Source organism: Asparagus officinalis, chromosome 7 (genome assembly GCF_001876935.1).
Source record: "Asparagus officinalis chromosome 7, Aspof.V1, whole genome shotgun sequence".
In the NCBI taxonomy this organism is placed as follows: Eukaryota; Viridiplantae; Streptophyta; class Magnoliopsida; order Asparagales; family Asparagaceae; genus Asparagus; species Asparagus officinalis.
Window position 1 is genome coordinate 105,351,452 of NC_033800.1, and position 7,481 is coordinate 105,358,932.

Below are 7,481 nucleotides of genomic sequence, written 5' to 3' on the forward strand. Positions count from 1 at the left end.
TTTTTTTTATTTCCTTTTGCTTTTATGTGGCAAGAACTTTACTACCGGAGAACAAATAAATTAAATAAAAAGGAACTTAAACTTTTTCTGTCCAAGTATTCCTATATTTTGATTTTGATATGTGTTCCTATTTTGTTTTATAGAGGACAACTGTGGAATAATTGACCTCTTATTTTGATGTTTCTTTCTCTAACTGCCATCAAGCCACCAGCAATTAATGTATGAGTAAAAAATTGCCATGAATAATAGTTTTTGGTATTCTAGATTGAATTTGTTTGTCCTATTCCATCAAAAGAGCTCAGTGCAGCGTTCAAGTCAAATTTTGACATGATCTCAGTTCACACAAGTCGTAAACTTCCCCATCAAAAAAAATTAAAGCATACGACTCTTTAAAAAAAATTTAAAAGTATATACTTGCATTTCAGTATCATATGCTCAAAGTAGCAAGAAAAGGGAGGAAAAAAAGAATTTGCATAAATATGGTAACGTTATTAGTTGCTGGATCTTAAAAAAAAAGAATTAAGACTTTTTAATCAAACGCAAAGCATTAACAAGGATTCTTTAGTAAGAGATTGGATCTTACCTGAGAGAGAGATCGGGATCCTTAGATTTTGGGAGGAGGAAGAGTCTTGGATGAAGGGGAGCTTTCGATTTGGTGCTCGGCAGCAGCGGTGTCGTGCCGGAGTAGGCTCGCGGGGGGTGGACGCCGCTAGATTTAGGGAGCGATTTGGGGGGAGCAGGCGGCTCTCGTGACGATTTGGGGGGAGACCCTAGGCTCGCGGGAGGCTCGGGATCGACCGGAGTAAGGGGGCTGGGTTTTTGGGGCTCGCGCCCGGAGGAAGGGGGCTGGGGTCTCGCGAGAATCACGGCGGAGATTTGGGGGTGTGGGTAGCAATTTGGGAGGAGAGGCGAGATGTTGGTGGGGGGGAGGGTTGGGAAGGGGGGAAATTTTTAGCAAGTGGGGGGAATTTTTTAGCGAGGGGGGGGGGGGAACTTCGCGCCGTGGAATTTTGGAACAACATCGCTGACGGGTATCCCGTCAGCGATGTTCATAACCCGTCAGCGATGTTTACATCGCTGACGGCAACCAAGAAATGGTGACGGCAACATCACTGACGGCAATTCCCGTCAGCGATATAAACAACGCTGACGGGAATTTCCCGTCAGTGATGTTGCCGTTAGCAAAAGCCCTATTTCCACTAGTGCAATCATACCTCGATAGATCTTTGATCAACATTCTTACCATTTTCATCTTTGTCAAGTGATGTAGTAGTACTTATTGGTGTAGGTTTGCTTGTTGTATTTTCTATTCCAAAGCGTTTGAGTAAATCTTTAGCATACTTTCTTTGATTGATGAATATTCCTTCTTTTAATTGTTTGATTTGAAGTCCAAGAAAGAAATTGAGTTCACCCACATGACTCATTTCAAATTCATCCTGCATAGTCTTAGCAAACTCTTGACAAAGATTATTGTTACTAGAACAAAAAATAATACCATCTACATATATTTGAATTAATAGTATATCTTTATTTATTTTCTTAATAAATAATGTTGAATCAACCTTTCCAATTTCAAAATCTGAAGTTAAAAGAAAATTCTTTAATCTATCATACCAAGCACGAGGTGCTTATTTAAGACCATATAAGGCTTTCTTAAGTTTAAAAACATGAATTGGAAAACTTTCATGTTCAAAATCGGGAGGTTGTTCTACAAAAACTTCTCTTTTATAAAACCATTTAGAAATGCACTTTTAACATCCATTTAAAATAATTAAAAATCATAAAATATGCAAATGTAAGTAAAATTCTAATTGATTCTAAACGAGCAACTGGTGCATAGGTTTCATCATAATCAATACCTTCTTCTGAGCAACTGGTGCATAGGTTTCATCATAATCAATACCTTCTTCTTGATTATAACATTGTGCAACTAATCTAGCTTTGTTTCTAACAACTTGCATTGTGCAACTAATCTAGCTTTGTTTCTAACAACTTGACCAAATTCATCTAATTTGTTTCTAAATATCTATTTTGTTCCAATAATGGATTTATTTTAAGGTCTAGTTATAAGATCCCAAACATTATTTCTAGTAAATTGGTTAAGTTCATCTTACATAGCAATTATCCAAAATTCATCAAGTAAGGCTTCTTTTATATTTTTAGGTTCAATAATTAAAATAAAAGCAGTATGAGTAATCAAATTAAAATAAGATCTAGTAGTTACTTTATCAGAAATATTACCAATAATTAAATCATGTGGATGATTTTTAACTTCTACAAAATTCTTTGGTAGATCATTTTGTAAATTATCATCTTTTGAAGCATCTATCATTGGAGTATCATTTATATTATCAACTATATCATCATCAATATTTAAAAAAATGTGTGTTTTTGTAAAATTTTCATTAAAAGAAACATGCATAGATTCTTCAATGACTAAGGTTCTTTTGTTATATATTCTATATGCTTTACTATAATTTGAACATCCAACAAATATTCCTTCATCAGATTTTGAATCAAATTTGTTCAAATTATCTTTTGTATTCAAAATAAAACATTTACAACCAAAAACATTAAAATAAAAAAATTTAGAAATTTTACCATAAAATAATTCATAAGATGTTTTCTTTAAAATAGGTCTTAATAAAATTCTGTTTAAAATATAACATGCTGTAGATACAGCTTCTGCCCAAAAATATTTTGGTAAATTACTATCACATAACATGGTTCTAGCACATTCTTGTAAAGTTCTATTTTTCCATTCTATAACTCCAATTTGTGGAGCTGCTCCAGGAAAAAAAAGTATGAAAAATACCATGTTTATCACAAAAATTTGTAAATAATTTATTTTCAAATTCACCTCCATGGTCACTACGTATAGAAATAATAGAAAGAGATTTTTAATTTTGAATTCTTTTGCAAAAAATAGAAAACTCATTAAAAGTATTATTTTTATGTTTTAGAAATATTACCCATGTAAATCTTGAAAAATCATCAACAAGAACAAATGCATATCTATTTCCATTTAAAGATGCTACTCTAGAAGGACCAAAAAGATCGATATGAATTAATTCTAATGGTCTACTTATAGAAATTATATTTTTAGATTTGAAAGAAGATTTATGCATTTTTTTCTTGTTGACATGCATCACAAAAATTGTCTTTAAAAGAAATTTTAGGTAAACCGTTTACAGAATCATTCTTAGAAATCTTAGAAATATGTTTAAAGTTAACATGTCCAAAATGTTTTTGCCATAAAATAGAATCATTAGAAGATACAAGAAGGCAATGCTCATTAGAAATGTTATTCATAGATAACACATATATATTATTTTTTCTATGTCCTTTAAATATAATAGCAATTAAATCAATATCATAAATTAATCAAGATTCTTTTTCAAAAATAATTTTAAAACATTTATTACAAAGTTGACTAATACTTAGCAAATTATGTTTAAGATCATCAACTAATAAAACATTATCAATAATAGGTTTTTTTGGATTACCGACAGTTCCAATACCTATGACCTTTCCTTTGTTGTTATCTCCAAAAGTGACAGTACCACCATCCTTATTTTGAAAAGATAATAACAATTGTATGTTTCCAGTCATATGTTTAGAGCAATCGCTATCCAAAATCCACTTATCTTTCTTAGGTACCTGAAATGATAAACATTTACAAATTTGGTACCCATGCTATGTTGGGTCCATGAAATTAGCCTTTAGGAAACCAAACCCATGAAGAGTTTGATTTGCCTAAATAGTTAGTTGATAAACAAACATTTTTAGTATAATCAGAAATATAAAAAATTTTATGTAATGAAGTTAATTCTTTAGGCACCCAAATAGAAAAAAATTTTGATTTCTTTTTTACATATATCATCATTTATATTACAAGAAGGTTTTACAAAAATGGTTTTCTTAGATATATTTCTATTAACTTGAAAACCTAAACCTTTTGTCTTTTGAGATTCTTTTTGAAAAGAAATTATTTTATTAAGATTTCTTTACCTTTATTGAATTTACTAACATTTAAACATATATCATCATATTTTAATTTAATAGAAGAAATATTTTTATCTAAACTATTAATGTGAATATTTAAATTATTACATTCTGATTTTAGATAAACGTTCTCATTAGATCAACATTAATTTTCTTTAAGCAAGGAATAGTTTTCTTCTTTCAATTTAATTACTTGAGAGTTTGAATTTGTAGATGAATTAAAATCTAAAATTTCTTCAAGTAATCTTTTATTTTCACCTTTAAGAAAATTATGTGAAGCCTTTAATCTCAAAAAAGTTTTATATATTTCATTAAAAGCATCTAAAAGTTCTTCATTGTCACTTACTTCATCTTGTGTCATAAAGCACATATGAGCACTTTCCTTTTCTTTAATTTCTTCATCCGAAGATGAATCATCACTATCATCCCAAGTAACCGCCATGGCTTTCATTTTCTTGTTGTTTTGAATATTGTTGAAGTTGTTGAAATAATTTGATTTTTACTTGCTCTTCAACAATGGACAATCTTTCTTCATATGCCCTGGTTTATTACACTTGAAACAAAGTAAGTTATTTGAATTTAAACTTTTTAATTTGTACTTACCTTGTTTTATGAATTTTCAAAATTTGCGTGTAAACATGCTCATTTCTTCATCATCATCCGAATCTTCTTTATCGGAAGTAATATTGAATGCAAGCACTTTCTTGTTATTTGTTTCATCATCATTCTTTCTATCTTCAATTTGGACTTCATAAGCCATGAGGTTTCCGATAAGATTCTCAACCGTAAGAATTAACAAATCATTTGCTTCTTCGATTGCAATAACCTTCTTTTCCTATTGTGGAGTGAGTGATAGGAGTATTTTTCTTACCATCTCCACTTGAGTGTATGTTTTTCCAAGACCAATGAGACAATTTGTAATATCGGTGAATCTTGTGAATATTTCTCCAATTGTCTCATTTTTCTTCATCTTAAATAATTCGAATCTGTGTACAAGAACCAAAATTTTAGATTCTTTAACCTTATTTGTACCTTCATGAGTTACCTCGAGTGCGTACCAAATATCATATGCAGATGTGGTCATTGACACCCTATTAAACTCATTCTTGTTAAGTGCACAGAACAAAGCATTCATTGCTTTAGAATCCAAATTTGCATTATTTCTTTGTGAAGTAGTCCATTCTGAAAATGGAGTTGATGGCTTCTCGTATCTTGTTTCCACTATGTTCCAAAGTTCATAGCCAATTGATTGAAGGTAAATCTTCATTCGGCACTTCCAATAGTTATAGTTTAATCCATCGAACATTGGTGGACGATTTGTAGAATGACTTTCTTTGAATTATGATGTATTTGTTGATGTCATCTTTCACCCTGCTCTGATACCAAATATATGATCTGAAATAGATACACTAGAACACTAAAAGGGGGGGGGGGTGAATAGTGTTCTTTTAAAATTTATGCAAAGTAGATAATAAATTATAATAAAGAATGGCAATAATCTCAGAAAATCACAATCACAAACAAGAGATTTTATACTGGTTCCATCAATCCGGCGTACATCCAGTCCCCAAGCAAATCCCGCTTGAGATTTTCACTATAATTTTGAACCAAGTACAAAATTAAAACCAAACCTAACCAATTTGCAAGTCCCTGCAAATTGCAACACCAATTGACAAAACTTTGCTAATTGCACACCAATCTCTAGACCAAGAGATTAACCTCTCTCAAACCGAGAGAACTTTCCTTAAATCAAATAACTCAATTTCTATAAGACTTGATTTGTAGTGTTGTGTAGCAGTGGCTTAGGAATAATTTTATCCTATAGAAATTACCTAAATAATTTATATTTTGAATGATGATCAAGGACAATTTCAGAAAAGATCTTTTTTTCAATACTTAGCAAAATCTGAATTTTTAACTCTTGAAAAATGCACAAAGATTGAAGCTTATGGGTAGATAATAATGTTGTATTTTTCTGAACAAATAACCTTTTTATAGCCCTTGAAAGACAAATTTTTAAACTTTTAAAACGTTTAAAAACGACTATAAACTGTCACTAATTCAAACTTTGAATTCTGAAATAACTGTATCTGTAGTCGACTACAGGACAAAGTAGTCGACTACACTGAGTCTAAACAGACTCTGTGAAGTCAGAAAATATCTTAGTAGTTGACTATAATGGTCATTAGTCGACTATACTGTAATCAGACAGAAACTTGAAAAACAGATTTTGCCTTTAGTAATCGACTAAAAAGTTGATTAGTCGACTACACTGTAAAATTATAGAAACTTAACAGAAACTTGAGAAGTTGATTTTGCCTCTTGTAGTCGACTATAAAGTAGATTAGTTGACTACACTGTAAATTGACAGAAACTTATATTTCAGTCATAGGCTTGAGTAGTCGACTACTATTCTAATTAGTCGACTACTAAGGGTTAAAAAATGATATCAATTAAATGTTTTGACACTCAATTATTAACTATAAACTCTAATGGTTAATATAGGGGATTTCTTTAGTTAACCAACACACTAAGCATGTGTTAGTGTGTTCTAATCTCTATGTGTGTGTGTGTGAGTGATCAAGGCTTGTACAATATTTCTAAGTAAAGAAAAATATAAAACAAAATTACATTGATGTATATGTCCTTCATCTTCTTTACTTCATAATGCCTTGAACTCATTTTGTACTTGATCATATTTGATGTTGAAAGCTGCATATAAATGTTAGTGCATTTGTATAACACACATAGTATAAATTGTTATCATCAAAATAATATCGTGGAGACATGATATTCAACAGTTGGGTCAAAGTGAAGTTTGTGTAGTCACTTTGGTCCGTGAATTTAATATTCACCCGAGTTTAGCTTGAGTCCAGACCAGGCTGAAAATGGATTGCATGTAGTCCTGACCGAGTTTGTGTAGTGGTATTAAATGCACGTAGGAGATTTGTGAACAGTCAGTTATCCGATAATATGAGCGTTGACCTGTGTGAGATATGAACCAGTAACCTGTTATAGGATGGCTAGTTACATGACCTCGTTTCTTGGCTAAGTACGGATTCTTGTGAGATGTAAACCAGTTGTATTTCTTTTTATACATAGATCAGGATTAATATTTAATTATCTATAATTTAAGACATATCGTATATACATGAGGGTTTTCTTTTGTTGATTATTTCGCTTGACGTACTACATCTCTTGTTGTAGATTTTTATGTATTAATTCAATATAGTTGTATGACCATGTTATTGGGATAATTATTCTGATCGCTAGCTGCATGATCGACTTGTTACTTGGTTGATTTTTTTGGATTTTCAGTTGCACGTTTCTTTATCATTTCTGTTATCGTATCGTTTTCTGCTTTGGTTTTTGTTCGTTCTATTTGTTTTGTGGGGTCTTGCTGTGTACCATGCATGCTGACGTACACATGTTTTCTCTGGTGTATGTCAGACTTAGAGGAAGGACAAGTCCAGCTT